The following is a 20,089-nucleotide window of genomic DNA, read 5'->3' as shown; positions in this document are numbered from 1 at the left end:
TAATCATGGGGAATGAATTAGAATGACTTAATACTCTCCAAATGTCCATGCTCCTAAATTTTCTAAATTTTTGACCTTGTATTTTAGTGCCCCACAATTCTCAGTAGTATGTCATGAACTCCTCACATGGTAGCTTCATATAGTATTAACACCATAGTCTTCAGGATAACGGGGCTCTTTTGTCTTCGATTGAACAATAGAGAGAAGATTTTGCTCAATAAGAATTGGGAGTAACTCCTTATATGTCATAAGAATTGGTCTAATGAAAGTCTTTTCTGGAACTTGTTTAGGATATTTGGTCTTGTGATTGTTCGAGCGAGATTCTACCCCATTGATCTCACCTTCATTCTTTATCTCAATGGTGCTAGTTTCCCTTATCTTACCAATTCTTATAACTCGTTCAATTATTCCTCCACACATGACAATGTCAGAGAAACTTTGGGTACCAACTCCTGAATTATTATCAATGTGTGGAGACTTTAGTGTGTCCATGAATAGGCTAATGAACTCTCTCTCAATCAATGGTGGACACACTTGGATTACAACATCTCTTAATCAATTCTGATTATCAGTTTCGGTGGTGGTGGTGCCATAACTTTTTCAAATCCCCCTTATCGAGGGGCATTTGGAAAATTCAGTATGCTAGTCTGGCTATGATCTAATCGACCAGGCTGTTGTGATTCTTAGTGATGGTATCCATAGTTTCTTTATGATTCTCGTTGATCCTGTTTTCCACATTATTCTGTAACTTAGAGAAGTTATCCTTGTTCACCTTAAGCATAGATTCTATTTTCATTGATTTGAATAAAGTGTTATGCGGATGTGATGTGTTCAATGCTTTTTCCTTTGTAAATGAAACAACCTTCGCTAGTTTTTTTAAGTTTAATTATGAAAACAAACGATTAGTTAAGTAAAAAATGCAAAAATACATGATGGATGCACGATGCACTCGAGCTATTGATCCAAAAAGTATCTGAAATAATAAAATAGTCTTTATTGCGATAAAAGTGTTATTACAACGAGACCAAATTATTAAAAGAAAGACCCATGATAGACCCTCAGAGATTCAGAAAACCTCTAACAACTTGACAAGTCTTCGAGCTTCATTATTTACTAGATGAATTCCTTGCTTTGTTATCCCGGTTTCTCTTACCAAAACCACAAAGATGACGAGCTATCTTATGAACTTTCTCCAAGAAGTCTTGGTTTAATACATATCATTCTTTCACCTTCGTTGGGCCTATTCCCATAGGCACTGCCACTGCAACCCTCCATCTAAGGGAACTATTTGGAGCGTGCTTGCTTGTTGTAACCTTCCACAATGTCTTCGTTAACTTTCTCTTATTGATTTTAAAGGGATTTCTCTATGTCAGTCATCTTGGTTTTCAGTTTTTTTGTTTTGGTGCTAACTTTCTGACAGTTGTATCTGGGAAGCCTTCAATTGATCTTTCATTATTTCTCTATCACCTTATTTATCCGCTTTTCTTTTCGTGTTGTACACTCGCCTTTTCAAAACTTCGATGACTTTTTTATATTAACAATCACCTAAGCCTAATTTTTAAACCCTTTCCTCAAATCCTCGAGCTCGACATGAACTTTATTTCTTTCTCTACCCGTGGGTGTATTTTTATATCTCTACATCCATCTTCCATTGGAACCTTTCATTTTCTAATCTTTTCAATTTTTCTTCCCATTCTTTTTGTTCTACCTCAAATTCACTTCTTGTTATTTCTAAGTCAGATGGGATAGCCTTGAGATGTTCATCTATGGGTTGAGTGTCTTTATGGTCAGCTATTGTAATGTTGTCATTCTTCATTTGTTTTCTCCATTCAATATAGTCTGGTGTGAGCATATTCCGGGCACCCATTTCATCAGTTCGAAATATCTTATTCCAGGATTCATATATGACTTTGACCTTCCTTTGTAAATTTTCTGATGATATTCGAACTTAAATTTCCAAAGCTAACGAGTGATTGGAATGAACTGTCGGGTCCCATAGTCCGAGTAACACCACTATGGTTAAATCTTTGTAGTGTTATATTATATCATTGAGTGTCAACCAAGGGACTCATCATACGATCTCTTATCCTGAAGGTACGAGAACATCTTTGGCCGCCTTTCTCTCGGGAAATCATCCCATCATTGTTGTGCGAGGAAATCTTTTAGAGTTGAACACTCAACATCAAACCGTTGATAGGAGCTCCAATTAGTTTTAGATAATTGAATATGAATCCAAACTTGAAACAATTGTATGCAGCCTATGAAGCGGTCTCCATGCACTCTTTGACAATAGTTTAGTAATCGAAATGTTTCTTCAAAGATTTTTGGAGCAGGGTTCACCCTCCTTGGTAGTTTTCCAAACAATTCCACTATAGTTGATTCAATGTATCCCAAGGTTTTTGGGAAAATGTCCAGGCCGTAGATCCCTAATGTAAAGAGATCTACCACTTTCCATTCATCGGGTGATCCTTTAATAATTTCTTAAAGTGGATCCAATAGATTCCTTCTTTTATGCCTTTATGTCTCATTCGGTTGACCACCCATTTTTTATCGACCCCCGTAGTCTTTGCTAACATGTTTTTAGAAGGCAAAGTGCTAATGATATTGATGAAGACCCTATTCAAATGGATCAGTGTAGTGTAACAAAGTCGTGTACTCCTCTATCGTGGGCATCATGTCTTATTTGTTGAAAGTGAAAGAGTTACACCTTGGACTCCATAACTGAACTAAGGATCAGACCAAAGGCTCGTCCACCTTAACATACAGTAGATATGCAATGTAGCCATAACATTTACAAAACTTATTTCTTCTCTCATCCTTCTAACTATCCCAGGTATTATGTAGTTCTTGGAAATTGTCGTGCTTGATACTGTTTCAAGCGTACTCCGATAACCCCAACACATAACTACCTATCAAACTATTCCCCTTTTCCTTATGAGTCTTTTCAGACTATAGTCGCACTTCTTCATTGTTTACCTCTTGCATCATAACCCCTTTATCCATTAGTAAAGAATATTTGGAGTGTAACAAACACTTTTCAGATCAACGTCTCTATGAAATGATACAGAAGATAAAAAAGAGAAAAAGAGAAAAAGGGAAAAAATAAACAAGTTAGTACATAGATTTGATAAAAAGCATAAATAATAAGGATTCCTATCCCACATGATATCTACCCACATTTCACAATAAATCCTAACCGCAATAATTTCTAGTTGCATGCTTGAATAATAATAAAAGAGCATGAAGTAAAGCAATGATATCCTAGGGATTGCATGTGGTTTCAGCATGGGCTCTAATATTCGTAGCGACACAATTTGGATTCTAAGAAAAGGACCCGAGTTATCCTTGTCGGTGTCCTATTGGACCAGTCAAACCCTCAATCCTAAGCCCATTACAGGCTTATGCGGACTGAGTTAAACTAAAGGAAATGTTTCCCTTACTCCTATTCGAGGAATAAATTCTTACGAAGACATAAGGCATATGAATCTCGAAGGTTTGTCCCTAGGCCTATGAAAAGAATAAATTCTCATGAAGACTTCGCTCTCAACCCCACTTAAATGTGTTCGGAGCTCAAGTTTAGAGCTTGAAATGTGAGTACTTTTATTTTTTCTGAAAACTTAAATCATTAGAAAATTGTCAATTCAACTACTTTTTTGAAAGAAAATAATAAAAGGTAAATAACGACAGATCGAAAATAAATTAAAATTTAAACTGATAATTTGGCCCAACTCTCTATGTCCCCAGCAGATTTGCCAAGCTATTGCAACAGTCCTTCGGGTGGTCCCAGGTTTGCTTCAAGACTTGGATTTGTGTGATGGAGTTGCCACCAGTTGTTTTAGAATTAGGTAGACCAGACACATTAAACTTAACTTTTTACCAAATATGCATCTTAACAAAGAAATGTTGGATTCAGGATTCAACTACAATAAAGGAAGGACTAGCACCCTCATAATACCCTTTTGGTACCAACACAATTACCCCGCTATCTTAATTGTGAAAATTGAATTTTAGGTGAAAATTTAAAGATTCAATCTAAACTACTTACCTTTGAGAATTGATTATTGTAAAATAAAATAAATTAAGGGGTTTAAAAAAATTGGATCTAATATGCAAACATGAAGTAAAAAGGTCACGGGTACGCAAAATAAAAATGAATCAACGATAAAATTAAAGATATAAAATATAATACAAAATAAGAAGATATACCATTGATACAATTAATTAAAGTTAAAAGAAGAAAGTGCTAGTTTAAAATAAAAGGAGATTCCTTGATATATAATAAAAAGTTAAGAAGAATAAAAGTAAAAATAAATAAAAACAAATAAAAAAATGGTGTAAGCCATGGAAATTAAATCTCTTAAAAATGGATAAAACTTGAATTGGAAATGTAAATATGAAATGAAAACAAAGATGAAAATAATATTAATAAGCCAATTTAAAAGGGAAAGTTTTAATAAATAAAAAAAGTAGTCATAATGAAAATTAAAAGAAAAAGAAAAATTAAGATAGAATAAAAGTAAAAAATGATGGAAACCAAATAAAATAAAATGGAAACTAATTGAAATGCATTAATAAACATAATATTAATGGTAAAATATAAATTAAGTGAATTTAAAAATGATTAATAAAAATTAAAAAACAAAATTCAAAGGTTAATTTAAAGCAAATTAAAATATAATTGTAGGTAATATGAGTAAAATAAATTTTCCAATGAAGTTATAGTGACAATGATCGTAAATATCTCCTACCCGTGGAAAAATATGCGGATTCCATAGGAATTTAGATCAGGTCATCAGGTTATTTAATTGAATATAAAACAATAAAAATTGAATCAAAATAAAATAAAGAGTAAAGATAATTCATTAAAGATCGACCATTGATTTTCATCGAAAAAATCTCAAGGAGGCTAAATCTAAAAAAATTTAGCTAAAAGCTCTTTTTCCTTTGTTCTTCATTGCTCTCTTGTTCAACGAAGTTTTTTTGGAGTAAAAAATAAGATTGTGTTGACTAAAACAACAAAACTAAAATAAAATAATAAAAATAAATAAAATGATCGTCGATTTTAGTTGAGAAACTCAATGAAATCTAAATCTATAAATATTTATTTAAAAGCCCCTTTTCCTTGTTCCTCTATTTTATCTCATCCGATAAAGTTTTTTTAAGAATAGAAAAAGAAAAAAGAAAACAAAGACAAAACGAAATTGAACAAAGAAACAAAAATAAAAGAATTACCTCGATCAAAAGTTTTCTTTTATTGCTCAAATCTATTATGTTATAGTCTTTAGCTTCTCAAAACCAAAAATTCTCCCCAAATTAAAAGTCGTCCTCCATTACAAAATAAGAGTACCTTTTTATAGGCTCCCCAAAACCCTAAAAGCAAAAAACCATAGAATCTTTTCATTAATATTAAATACAATATTTAAGAAAAATAATATTAACATAATGAAAAGATCATAAATTGTACTAAGTAAATAATAGAAAGTATAAAGCTGATTTTTCACAAATAATCAATAAAATAATTGAAAATTCAGAAAAATTTTTTTTTTCTATATTGGGCCTGTATCAAATTTTTTGCACGCGCTATCTTCGCTTAAATGAGAATATTTTGAGTTTAAGATGTTTGATTGAGGCGTTTCAATATGCATTTGAAAGCTAACTGAAAATTGGTTTTATCTTAAGAAGAAATCATGTCCTAAAAACATCTGGACATTGCTTAAATATTTGTTGCAAGTTTACTAATATCCAAACTTTAAAATCGACTGCAATAAAATGTTTTTTGCCTTGGAAAAAGGTAGACTGAGAAAAATTGGGTATTACAATGAAGATATCAGAATACTTGCATGTATTAGTTGTTTAAATATTACATCTTAATCCTTTCTTGCATGTTTATAGGTGAGGCTCGTGAGTCGCTAAAGGTTGTAGATGCCACACATGATTTTTCATGCTATCCTTGTAGATAACGTCATCCAATGTGTGACTACTTGAGATTTCTTGGATGATGCTTCTTATATGTCGTTGATCTTTTTCAGCCTTTCCACGACTGAGGGTGAGGTGTTGGCTTCTGTTTCTCCTCATTGTACTGCCTCATTATAGCTAGTACCTTCAATTCTTGTACCCAGACCCCTAGTTAAGAAAAGGCGTATGAGGTCTAAGTAAATAAGTCTATGTGAAGGTCAGCCTTGGTGAAAGGGAATGGTAGTCCAGCTTGCATTGTTCGCTTTCAACTTTCTTCTCCCCTTCATAAGCATCTCATGTCTGCTTCAATGGATTATAAAGAGATGAGGATTGTTGTTTTGATTTAGGAGAAGGAAAAGATAACTGTTTCGATTTTTAAGATTGGGTCTCGACTGATTCTCTAGGTCAAGAGGTTTGTGAACGCCGTACCAAGTTTCGATGTGATTATATTTATTTTGTCAACATTTTTTGGTTTGGACGGAGAATCGAGACCAACAAAAGAGCAACCTTTGGCCAATGCTTTTGTATAAGACAGAGATGGTCATACGAAGGAAGATGAAGATCAGTTTGGATTATGGAAGATTTCAACCCTCTTATGAGTCTTAGTTAGTGGTATTTATAGTGACAGTTTGGTGGTATCCAACATAGGGTAATGATAATTATTTGTAGACTAACGAGTTAGATACATCTGTTAGCCATATCTTGAATTTCAATTTGAAATGTTATGTGGGTCTATTAATGGTCTTGTTTGTATACTATAGTCATCTTAGAGGCTTCTGTCCGAAGTCATTCTAAAGACCCATGTCTGAAATGGGTAGGCTTTTTGGAGGTTTTAATTGGCAGATAAACTTGTTTAAGGACCTGGGGTCGCGATGCTAATTTTAGGATATTATGATTGTCTTATAGGAATTGTGGCCGCTTAGGCCAAGGAAGTTTGAGGCAATAACAGGTTTGTGATGCCCTTAGATGTTCTGGGCCGCACGCGCGCTACACTGATGTATACGAGTCTATAGCCTTGGCCGACAGGCCCGGGTAATCTTTCAAATTTCATCGTGATGGAGATAGATCATTGCAATATTTGGTCTTCAAAGAGGAATTCCTACTAAGCGCGAGTCATCAGCTCGCGTTGACTACCTCCCTGCCCTTTGTACACACCGCCTGTCGCTCCTACCGATTCAATGATCCAATGAAGTGTTCGGATCGCGACGATGTAGGCGGTTCGCTGCCCACGACGTCGCGAGAAGTCAATTGAACCTTATCATTTAGAGGAAGGAGAAGTCGTAACAAGGTTTTCGTAGGTGAACCTGCGAAAGGATCATAGTCGAAACTGCCTAGTAGAACGACCCGCGAACACGTTATCGAACAACACAAGGAGGGGGCCTGGTTGCGTCATTTCCCCTCGACCCATCCATGTCTCGGTGCACTGGGATCGCTTGCTCCCGCCTGCACTTTGTGCTGTATGGCGGCACGACCCGGTGTCCCCGAGGAAAAACACCAAGGAATTGGAATGAAAAGGCAGTTGTCTCTTGTCCTCGCCCCGTTTGCAGTGTGCGTGCGGCATAGATACGACTGCTTTGTTGTGAAAACACAAAATGACTCTCGGCAACAGATATCTCGGCTCTCGCATCGATGAAGAACATAGCGAAATGCGATACTTGTGAATTGCAAAATCCCGTGAACCATCGAGTCTTTGAACGCATGTTGTGCCCCAAGCCATTAGGCTGATGGCAAGTCTGCCTGGATGTCACGCATCGTTTCCCCATCGGAACCCGAACCATAGGGTATCGGTCGAGGTGTGGGCATAAATTGGCCTCTCGTTTGCAAATCGTTCACGGTTGGTCTAAAATTGAGTACACGGCGTCACGGTGTCGCGACGATCGGTGGTAATGCCTCGAGCAGCCTCGTTCTGAGTCGTGCGCGCTCGTTGATCAAGACTGCTCTTGGCATCGCACTTGCGGTGCTCGCATCGCGACCCCAGGTCAGGCTATGTTCTGGTGTCGATGTTATGATTGTCTAGTTTGGGCTATGTTTTGGTGTCGATGCTATGATTGATTCTTTGAATTCTATTGGTTTTTTTTACGAGGCGTGAGTTGTCATTCGATATTGGCAGCTTTGATTTGAATCTCACTTGGTTGCATTTGATACAGTAGGACTTTGTACCTTCTCTAATAATAAAACCTTGAATGATTGTTGAAAAAAGAAAACATGTAAGGACCAAGCCTTTCTGGACTTACTCAAATAAAGGCTAAAGTAAATTATTTTTATTTGCTCATCAATAGAATATATTGATAGATAAAACAATTAGAATATAAGTTTCATTAAAAACCTCCCTATTAATTCCAAATTCCACAAATTGCAGAAAAAAAATTAATCCAAAGGTAGCCAACAAACTCAAGAAGCATACATATGACAAGGAGATAATAAATTTATTACCACTAAACCTTAAACAATGAATCCCTCAACACCCCTTCAAACGCCAAATGTGCCGCCATCCCAATATCTGATCTCTCCACAAAACATAATTTGATGTTACCAATTTGTTTTAACATTGAATCAATTTCCAACCAAATAGGCCCCAAGTGCCATGGACGATCACATGATTTTTCATCCAATTTAAGATTAGTCTAGAGTCAAATTTCACTATAAAAAGGCCATTCCCTCCAGGAAAACTTCTAAAGCTATTTTTATATAAGTGAACTTGACAAGGTTTATATTAGATCCGCAAATAGGACCAGAAAATAAAGCCCAAATCGAACCGATAGATAATCGAAGAACTGCACCACACCCAATTTACCATCTATAACCACACCGTTCACACCAACCTTAAGAAATGATGATTCGATTCTTCATAACCCACAAAAGGATGATTCGATTCTTCATAACCCAACCCACACTAACAATAAGAGAAGTCTAAGTCCTTTGAATTCAAGCTTATTTCCTTAAGAAATGATTCATAGGAATTCTATCTAATAGCAGCATCCAAAGGAAAATTTTTCACCTTGGGTGGTACTTTTAATTCCCAAATAGTACCAAAATCAAATTCTGGTTTATCAACTTCAGCATCAACGATTAATTGCGATAATTTCTTCACTGAGAACAGTCTCTCTCTATCGTGTACCCAAACTATTTTATCCGGACTATCGAAATTTATTTTCACTCCTTGAATCTAACTTGTAACTCCTTCACCATTTCCTTTCATTTGCTGGACATTCCAAAAATTCAAAAGCATAACCAAACCAAAATTTTTCAATAACCGATTCATTCATGCAACTCTTTTTAGTCTCTTGTAACAACACCATCTTAATTCTCTGACTACTCACCAATTTTGGAAGGGCTATGATTTTCACCTCTGCACTCAACTCTTGCACGTTCCAAGTTAGAATTTTCATAACGAATAAAAATCGCTTGCCTCCCCACTCGCCTTCAGCCCCTGATTTTTTTATTCTTCAAATTTCCTAATTTCACAGTCCACGCGCAACCTCATGTCCATCTCCAACCACTTCGATTCTCAATTCCATTGTCATTTTGGCATTTTTGGTCAGTGCTACCCACCTTGCTTTAATATCAACATCTAAAATCGATCTATTAGAAAGTTCTTATGCTTCCAAATCCTTCTTTATTAGCTTCTTTTAATGCTTGGTCCCTCTTCTTACAACCTGCCTCAGGTAAAACTCGATCTTGGAGTTTCAAGAGATATCCAATTTTTCCCTTTTTGGTTTTACTAGATTAACTCATAAAAGAAAGAATTATCACTCCCCTTGTTTGAGCCACTCCCCACATTATCATCCATAATTGGGCATATCTCATTTGCTCTTATAAATCAAGCATTATAATTATCATCAACATTTTTGGCCCAAGAAGATTTGTTACTGTTAGGAATTAATCACATGTATCTAATATCATTAATAGTCCTGATGAGTGTTCTAGATTGTATACATTTAGTTGTTAATTTTCCAATGTTGTCGATTTATTTATATTCATGTAACAACCATCTCTCGTATACCTTTCCGTACACGAGATATAGATGTCATATCACTTTAAAAGCATTTCCTTATTTGAATATCTGTAAAATTTTGTTTCTTTTTATAGAACACTTTAATTTAGTGTTAATAGAACATTCATTAAACTCACGTAGGTAAATAAAAAGTAATGTTCAAACATCTCCTTACTCCGCTTGTATAATAACCTACACGTGAAATAAACACACGTTAAGTATTTACTTAGTGATGCAAGAATACTAGTACGATGAGATCACTACATCATTTTTCATATCGATCAAAAACTATTTCATTACTTTCAAGTTATTATCAATTCGTTGAAATGCACACGTGGTGCCAATACGATCATTCATAAACATATTTTGAATTTCGTGGGTTGCACACATAGTGCCTAAACGGTTGTTCATCAACATATGATGAATTTTGTGGCTTGCACACATAGTGCCTAGACGGTTGTTCATCAACATATGATGAATTTCGTAGGTTTAACACGTAGTGCCTAAACGGATGTTCATCAACATATGATGAATTTCTTGGGTTGCACACATAGTGCCTAAACAGTTGTTCATCAACATATGATGAATTTTGTTGGTTTCACACATAGTGCCTAAACGGTTGTTCATCAACATATGATGAATTCTATGGGTTGAACACATATTGCCAAAAGTACACATAGTACTGATATACAACTATAACATATACTTTTAACAACACACATTTATAACTCTTACTGTACCTAATAAATGCACTCACCTGGTATGCCTCGTTCATATGCTTTAAGGATGTCCAACTATTTATCAACTTTGTCTTTACCCTTGTTCTGGCTTGACTCTGGAGCTTGATTACGATCTACACAAGCATCCATTAAAGACACATATCATACCAAATGTTAGTATGCTCCCTAATATTTATACTTTAATAATACTCAAAGGTATTATTATTTAGATTTCTATAAGACTTTTAGTCTATCCTAAAATTTCAGGCTTACTAGTATCGGTACCCATACCATGGTATCGATACTACTATACTATGGTACCGATACCCCCTGTCAGTATCGATACCATTTCTACATTCTAGATCCATGGTATCGATACTTTTCTCCTAGTATCGATACTTCTATACTAAGGTACCGATACTTCTATACTAAGGTACCGATACTCCATTATAGCATCGATCCCATTTCTACATTTTGTAATCAATGGTATCGATACCTTCCTCTTGGTATCGATACCCCATCAGCATCGATACTAGTTGCATCAATATCGATAATGTTCAGTTGATTTCTTCCAATTTTAAGCCAATAGAAGTGGTATTGTTCTTCCAATACCAATACCCTTACCCAGATTTTTCCATTTTCAGCTCAATTTTTACCCACATTTGGCCAATTTCCCTTATTTTTACCTCCAACTATACTATCAAACTCTTCTTTACTTATCCCAAATAACTTTCTTTCAGTTAGTTACTTATAACATCCAAAGAAAGTTTCAATCGAATGATCATATCATTTTTTTCTAACATGTTTTTAAACTCATCCAATGCTTTTAATTTCTTATTTACTTCTTTGACAAATCAAATATACTAGTAAACATCAATAAAAACTCATATCTTGACATATCATTCAAAAACCCATTTCCTTAAATCTCATATATTTCATTTATCTCCTAGTTTTAATCTTTTTTAACCCTTCCTTAAGCTTACATATCATTTAAGGTTGCAAGAACCAACTAGAATCGAAAGCAAAAACTAATTAGATGAATCTTACCTTTAGTTATGGAGGAGCACACATGAGCACGAGAAAGAAGAAGAAAAGAGATAACTTTTTGTTGGTTTAACTTTCCCCTTTTTTTAAAATCCTTAATAAGAATGAGTTTTAAATTCATTTAACTCTAAAAGACCAAAATGCCCTTTTATTCCTCCATTTCTTGCTAATTAGTCATACTTAAATCATTTCTTATAATTTACCATTTATTCAATTTAATCTTCCAAATTTTAATTCCTTTTAAAATAATCACTAGCCTACTATTTGGGGTTTTACAATTCTCCCCCCTAAAGAAAAATTCGTCCACGAATTTAAAGAAGTACCTGAAATTAAGAGGTGTGGAAACTACTTCCTAAAATCCTCCTCTCTTTCCCAAGTATCTTTTTCTACCTTATGGTTCTATCAGAGCACTTTAATTAGAGTAATCTTCTTGTTACACAGTTTTTTGTTTTCTCTAGCCAAGATCCGCACTGGTTCCTCTACATAAATTAAATCTGGTCGGATCACTGTTTCCTTTGGTGTGATAATATGGGATGGAGATGATCGGTACCTTCTAAGCATCGACACGTGAAAAACATTATGGATATTGCCCATATAAGGAGTTAACGCTAGCTGATATGCTACTGGTCCGACCCTTTTCAATATCTCATAAGGTCCTATAAATCTCGGACTCAGCTTTCATTTGCGTCCAAACCGCAATACTTTATGCCAAGGTGACACTTTTAGAAACACCTTATCTCCCACTTGAAATTCAATTTCTTTTCTTTTCAAATCGACATAAGACTTTTGTCGATCGGAGGCTATCTTTAGATTATCCTGGATAACTTTCACTTTCTCTTCCATTTCTTTCATTAAATCCGGGCCAACTAGATCTCTATCTTTGAGTTTAAACCAATTTATTGGTGTTTGGCATTTCCTCCCATACAAAGCTTCACGTGGGGCCATCTTAATACCTTTCCCATGATCATGTAAATTCAATCACGAAGGCCCTTAGCATATCCTCTAATATTTGAATAGTTTGTTCTACTGCCCATCTTTCTGCGGATGAAAAGTTATGCTGAAGATCAATCGAGTACCCAATGCCTCATGAAAAGACTTCCAAAGTCTTGAAGTAAACCTTGGGTCTCGATCAAACACTATAGATATAGGCACTCCATGCAGTCTAACTATCTCTTTTATATACAACTCCATAAACTTATCAATCGAGTAATCTACTCGAACCAGGATAAAATGAGATGTCTTAGTTAATCTGTCCACAATTACCTATATTGAGTCCTTTTTACCTGGTGACAATGGTAGCCCCGAAACAAAATCCATTTTAACTCGCTCTCACTTCTACTCAGGAATGAATATCGGTTGTAGCAATCCGAAAGGCACTTGGTGTTCAGCTTTCGCCTATTGTCATGTCAAACATTTTGTAACAAACTCTGATACAACTCTTTTCATACCAGGCCACCAATAATGACTCTAAATCATGTTACATCTTATTCCCGCCTGGGTGCATCGTCAAAGGACTATAGTGTGCCTCGTAAAGAATATCTTTCTTCAATTCATCATTATCAGGAATGCAAAGTCTTCCATGATAATATAAACATCCATCAACCCTCATTTCAAAGTCTTTAACTTCATCTTTTTTGACTTGCGCCATTCTCGCCAAGCATTTCTCATCTCAACCTTGCAGTTCTTTTACCCGATCCAAGAGCATCGGCTTTAACTTTTCCTGGATGATACTCAATGATTAAATCATAATCTTTTAGAAGCTCAATCCATCTTCTCTGCCTCAAATTTATCTCTTTTTGAGTCAACAAGTACTTTGGACTATGATGATCTGTGAAAACATGACAACGCTCACTGTACATATAATGGCACCAAATTTTCAAAGCAAACACTATTGCGGCCAATTCCAAGTCATGTGTCGGATAATTTCTCTCATGATTCTTTTGTTGTCTTGATGCATAAGCCATAAATTCCCTTCTTACATCAGTACACATCCCAGTCCATTATGGGATGCATCACTGAAAACGACATAATCTTTACCTGACTCAGGTTGTACAAGCACTGGGCCTCTGTTACTATTCGATTTAGCAATTCAAAACTTTCTTGGCATTTTTTCGTCCAAACAAAAGGAACATTCTTTCGTAACAACTTAGTTACCAGCAAAGCTAACATTGAGCAGTTCTTCACGAATCGCCTATAATAGCCAGCCAGCTCAAAGAAACTCTGAACTTTCAAAATATTCTTTGGGGGTTGCCAATCCACTATTCCTTGAATCTTTTTTGGATATGCTCTTATGCCTTCCTTAGATACTATACGACCAATTATACGACCAAGGAATGCAATCTGAGCTAACAAAAATTGGAATTTGGATAGTTTCGCATACTACTTCTTTTCATGAAGTGTCTGAAGAACCAGTCAGAGATGAGCATCATGCTCCTCTCTTGACTTGGAATATACAAAAATATCATCTATAAATACCACCACGAATTAATCCAAGTAAAGTTGGAATACTCTATTCATCAAGTCCATAAATACTGCAGGAGTATTAGTCAATCCAAATGGCATTACCACGAATTCGTAGTGTCCATAACGAGTCAAAAAAGTTGTCTTTGAAATATCATCCTTTTCGATCATTAATTGATGGTACCTCGGCTTCAGGTTTATCTTAGAGAACACCGTTGTGCCTTTCAGTTGATCAAACAAATCATCAATCCTCAGAAGAGGATACATGTGCTCCCCATGAAAAAACATTGGGTCTGATAAATCCCTTATCGAGTAGCTCTTGCAACTGGGCTTTTAATTCTCTTAACTCCATTGGAGCCATAGAAACTTATTTAGTACCCGAGAAAACCTCAATCCTGAATTATACCTCACGATCTGGAGGTAAACCCGGTAATTCCTCTAGAAAAACATCTAGAAGCTCCTTAACTGTTGGGATATCACTTAGTCTCACATTCGACATTCAAGTGTCTATTACATTAGCTATAAAAGCTATGCACCCCTTTGACATCATTTTCTTTGAAGTTATGGCCGATATCACAATAAATAGTGATTTCATTTTTTTGCCAATCACTACTAATTCGGAGCCTTCCGCATCATTGAAAAATAAACACTTAATACGACAATCCACCTATCCATGATGTGGAGACAACCAATACATGCCTAAGATGATTTCAAACTCGTAGAAGGGCAACTCTATTAAGTTTGTCGGAAACATAACCCCTGAATCTTAATTAGACATTTTCTACATACCCGAGCTATCCTTGCACTATGACCCATAAGGTTTACCGCTATCATTTCACTAGAAATTGGTTCTAAAGGAATTTCTTTGGTTCTAACCAACTTTGTATTGGGTCAACTAGAACAAATACAGGCTTATCAAAAAGATGGAATGTACCTCTTATGATCCCAAGATCATCCCGATCCTCATTAGTCTTTATATTATAAATTCGGGCCACTCTCCGTGTCTCTTGTCGCTGGCTAGCCTCAGATTAACCGCCTGGTCTTCCTTTTCCTCTTCTTCTACTAGGTGCTACTAGCGATCTCTCAGTTTGTGCTGATCTATCTCCGGATCTCTATAGACAGTTCCAAGCATAGTGACCCATTTCTCCACAAAGAAAATAATCGCCAGAGAGCACTCTACATACTCCCCGGTAAAATTTGCCACATGTCTGACATGGATTACTTCTTTCTCCATAAACTCTACCCGAGGTAGCAACAACATATTGTTTAGATTTATGAGAAGCGATAGTAGAACTATCTCTGTCAGTATATCAGGAACTCGAGCCCTTGCCTCTCTTAGCATGATGGGAAGTTGAAGATTTTCCCACTCTTTTTCCCATCTGCATATTATGCTCCGCTGACAAAGTCTCCTTTTGAGCTCTTTCAATAGCCTTAGCTTGGTTTGTAACTTCTTGTAGGCTAGGAAAGTTTAACACCAACATCATCTCTTTCAACTTAGGCCTTAAACCCTCGATGAACCAATCACATCGGGCTTTATTATTAGGAACTACCTCTGTAGCATAATGACTAAGCTGGTTGTATTCAGCCTCATACTCATGCACTGCTCTATCGCCTTGTTTCAAATTAAGAAACTTTAGCAACATTGATCTCATAAACTGCTCCTTGATGTACTTGTTCTTGAACTCATCTTGAAATAATTACCATTTCACTTGTTCAGGTGATGCATACATCGTCATATTTGACCACCACACCTGAGCTAATCCTCAGAGAAATGATACATCTCCACCTAGCTTTTCATGGTATGAGCAAGTAGACTTTCCAACATCACTTTAACTTCTTAACTCTTTTGGGATTAACATTCTCGGTGCTGGAGGAGCAGGGGGAGGAGGAGGAGATTGAAACCATGTCAAGGTAGCATCGAGAGCTTGCATAAAAGCTCCAAACTACGGAATAACTATACCCTAAGGTGCCATTGCGCTGACATTCTCGGATGGAATCGAATGCTCACTATTCTCTTCATAGTTTTCATCACCCGATCCATTACTATTCTCTTGCTCAATTGCTCTTCTCGATTTCATAGAAGCCGACATCTAATATAATATACATAAAAAATTTTACTGACATTAGTAAGGAGAGACATCGATCATATCCTATTTGTACCCTATCAGCAACCTTGACATCTTATTTGCAAGTAAACCTTTTTTACAACAAAATATACTCGGTTTCGACCGAGAATCGGCTAAACCCGTGGCTATGATACCAATAAACGTAACACCCATCTCTCTTATACCTTTCCTTACACGAGATACATATGTCACATCACTTTAAAAGCATTTCCTTATTTGAATATCTGTAAAATTTTGTTTATTTTTTATAAAAAAATTAATTTAGTATTAATAAAACATTCATTAAACCTACGTAGGTAAATAAAAAGTAATGTCCAAGCATTTCATCATTTTACATCATAGTAGATCAAATACTTTTCAGAGCATTTTTACTAAGTCTATTACATGCCAACTAATTACATTAAAAGTAGACATGGATGTCGTACAGTTACTGATGAGGCGACCCTTTCTTTGAGATGTCAGATTATCTCCTTACTCCGCTTGTATAATAACGTACATGTGAAATAAACACATGTTAAGTATTTACTTAGTAAGGCAAGAATACTAGTACGATGAGATCACTACATCATTATTTCATATCGATCAAATAATAATTCATTACTTTCAAGTCATTATCATTTCGTTGAAATGCACACTTAGTTCCAATACTGTCATTCATAAACATATTATGAATTCAGTGGGTTGTATACATAGTGCCTAAACGGTTGTTCATCAACATATGATGAATTTTGTAGGTTACACACATAGTGCCTAAACGGTTGTTCATCAACATATGATGGATTCCGTAGGTTGCACACATAGTGCCTAAACGGTTGTTAATCAATAAATGATGAATTACATAGGTTGTACACATAGTGCCTAAACGGTTGTTTATCAACATATGATGAATTCTGTGGGTTGCACACGTAGTGCCTAAAGTACACATAGTACTGATATACAATTGTAACATATACTTTTAACAACACACATTTATAACTTTTACTGTACATAATATATGCACTCACTTGGTATGCCTCGTTTGTATAATTTAAGGACGTCCAACTATTTAACAACTTTGTCTTTGGACTTTTTCTGGCTTGACTCTGGAGCTTGGTTACGATCTACACAAGCATCCATTAAAGACACATAACATAACAAATGTTAGTATATTCCCTATGATTTATACTTTAATAATACTCAAAGATACTATTATTTAGATTTCTATAACACTTTCAGCATATCCTAAAATTCCAGGCATACTAGTACCAATAACCCTACCATGGTATTGATACTACTATACTATGGTACCGATACCCCCTGTTAATATCGATACCATTTCTACATTCTGGATGCATAGTATCGATACTTTTCTCCTAGTATCGATACTTATCTGCTATGGTACCAATACTCCATTACAGTATCGATACCCTTTCTGCATTTTGTAATCAATGGTATTGATACCTTTCTCTTAGTATCGATACCCCATCAATATTGATACTAGTTTCATCAGTATTGATATTGTTTAGCTGATTTCTTCCAATTTTAAACCTATAGTATCAATACTATTCTTCCAGTACCAATACCCTTACCCAGATTTTCCATTTTCAGCCCAATTTTTACCCACATTTGGCCAATTTCCCTTATTTTTACCTCCCACTATACTATCAAACTATTATATTCTTATCCCAAATAACTTTATTTCATTTAGCTACTTATAACATCTTCAATCTCCACAGAACGTTTCAATCCAGGAATCATATCATTTTTCTAACATGTTTTTAAACTCATCCAATGCTTTTAATCTCTTCTTTACTTATTTGACAAGTCAAATATACTATTAAACATTAATAAAAACTCATATCTTAACATATCATTCAAAAACCCATTTTATTAAATCTCAAATGTTTCATCCATCTCCTAGTTTTAATCTTATTAACCCTTCCTTAAGCTTACATATCATTTAAGGTTGCAACAACCAACCAAAATCGAAAGGAAAAACTAATTAGATGAATCTTACATTTAGCTATGGAGGAGCACACGAGAACACGAGAAAGAATAAGAAAAGAGATAACTTTTTGTTGGTTTTACTTTCGCCTTTTCTTAAATCCCTAATAAGAATGAGTTTTAAATTCATTTAACTCTAAAAGACCAAAATGCCCTTTCATTCTAATTGGTCCTACTTAAATCATTTCTTATACTTTACCATTTATTTAATTTAATCTTCCAAATTTTAATTCCTTTCAAAATAGTCACTGGCCTACTATTTGGGGTATTACAATTCATTTGGTTATGTTTCGCTTATTTGTGTACATGAATTTATTTTCCAAAACCTGTAGTAAGAAGGGCACATTCTATATTTTTATTATTATTTGATTGTGGTTGGAGATATGGACACGACCTACGGCACGACACAATCTGACATGGCAGTTTCCAGAATATCCAGTCAACAACAGTGGTTTCTAGAAATCTAGTCAGCATTATCTAGGAAGAGGATGGACGAAATCTTTGGGAATACAAGTTTAAGTTTGAATTCAAAAACACTTGGGATTTATCTTTTAATATTTAGGATAATTTATATTTAAATTTTCATGTTACCTTTAGGGTTTTAGAAAATTATAAATACCATTTAGGGTAAAGCTTGAGATATACTTTTGGATTCAATTTGTTTTTATTTTCTTTTATTTTTATAAAAGTTTATTTATTTTCATCCTTTTTACCTCAAGTTTGTTTTTACTTATTTTCTTAAAAAATGTTAAGTATGATCTCTATCACGCTTAGCGAAAGTCTCATTTAACCGATGTCTTAGAGATGACTCAGTTCATATGGTGAGAATTGAAAAGAACATAATATATTTAGATATCATTCTCAATTTTCTCAAATCTTGATTTGGAAATCGACTTATCTTTAAAAATCTCAACACTTTCATTTCAAAAAAAGCTCGTTGGTTTGAATGTTGTTCTGATTTACAGTTGGGAAGAATAATTGGTTGGTAGCAAGTTTAACTTCCTAAGAACACACTTAGTGACAGTCTACTAAGAGAAATTGAGATCATATTTGATTCTCATTGAGACAACATAATCCAAGTCGTCATTTTCCAACGCTTTAAATTGTTTTGGTGCTAACGACGATAGCCATAGTTAGTCCAAACAAGGATTGAATTTCAAAGATTGGCTAGGAATATCAATTTACTGGATGAAAAAGTAAGTTACAAGGGTTGGTCCATGTAGACTGTAACTGACATGAATCTCGAAGTAAAATCTTTTTCGATGATCAAATTGAATTGATGTAAAGTGAAGCTTGATTCTATTTTTCATCATAATTATTTTAAACTCTTACTTTCATTCTTTGCTATTTTTAGTAGTTCATTTTTCTTTAATCTTTTATTACCACATCTTCATTTTCTTTTTACAAAGTTACCTGGATTAGAATCAACATAATTCAACGTTGGAATTTTCTATGTCCCCGAGGATCGACCCTTTATTCTTTATACTAAATTTCATTATATTCCATTTATTTTTTAGAAAAATAATAACTTAATTGATAATAAAAGACAATTTTCAAATTGGCACTATTTTTGCGGACTTTGGCAAAATTAGTGATTAAAATTTGTTATGATTTATAATCATGTAGAATACATATGAACTAGTAGATTGTAATCCAGATTTTGAAGCACGAGATCGCATAATTCACAAGCAAACGCTTCAAAAAAAGAGACAACAATGACTAAAACAATAAGAACAATAGTTAGAACTGATACCTAGCACTATCTCCGACGTCGATACTCATTTCACACAATAATAACCAATTTCAAA

The 20,089-nt window shown here is 34.8% G+C and overlaps 1 non-coding gene across 1 annotated transcript; it reads left to right on the top strand.

The window, feature by feature from the left end:
• Positions 1-7,549: 7,549 nt before the first annotated feature.
• Positions 7,550-7,702, top strand: LOC120187787. The gene has a single exon (XR_005522333.1). It is a non-coding gene; the product is annotated as a 5.8S ribosomal RNA (ribosomal RNA).
• Positions 7,703-20,089: the final 12,387 nt, after the last annotated feature.

This window comes from Hibiscus syriacus, unplaced genomic scaffold (genome assembly GCF_006381635.1).
Source record: "Hibiscus syriacus cultivar Baekdansim isolate YM2019G1 unplaced genomic scaffold, ASM638163v2 tig00113725_pilon, whole genome shotgun sequence".
Classification (NCBI taxonomy): Eukaryota; Viridiplantae; Streptophyta; class Magnoliopsida; order Malvales; family Malvaceae; genus Hibiscus; species Hibiscus syriacus.
Note: the sequence above shows the minus strand (reverse complement) of the source record. Positions and strands in the feature narration are given on the sequence as shown.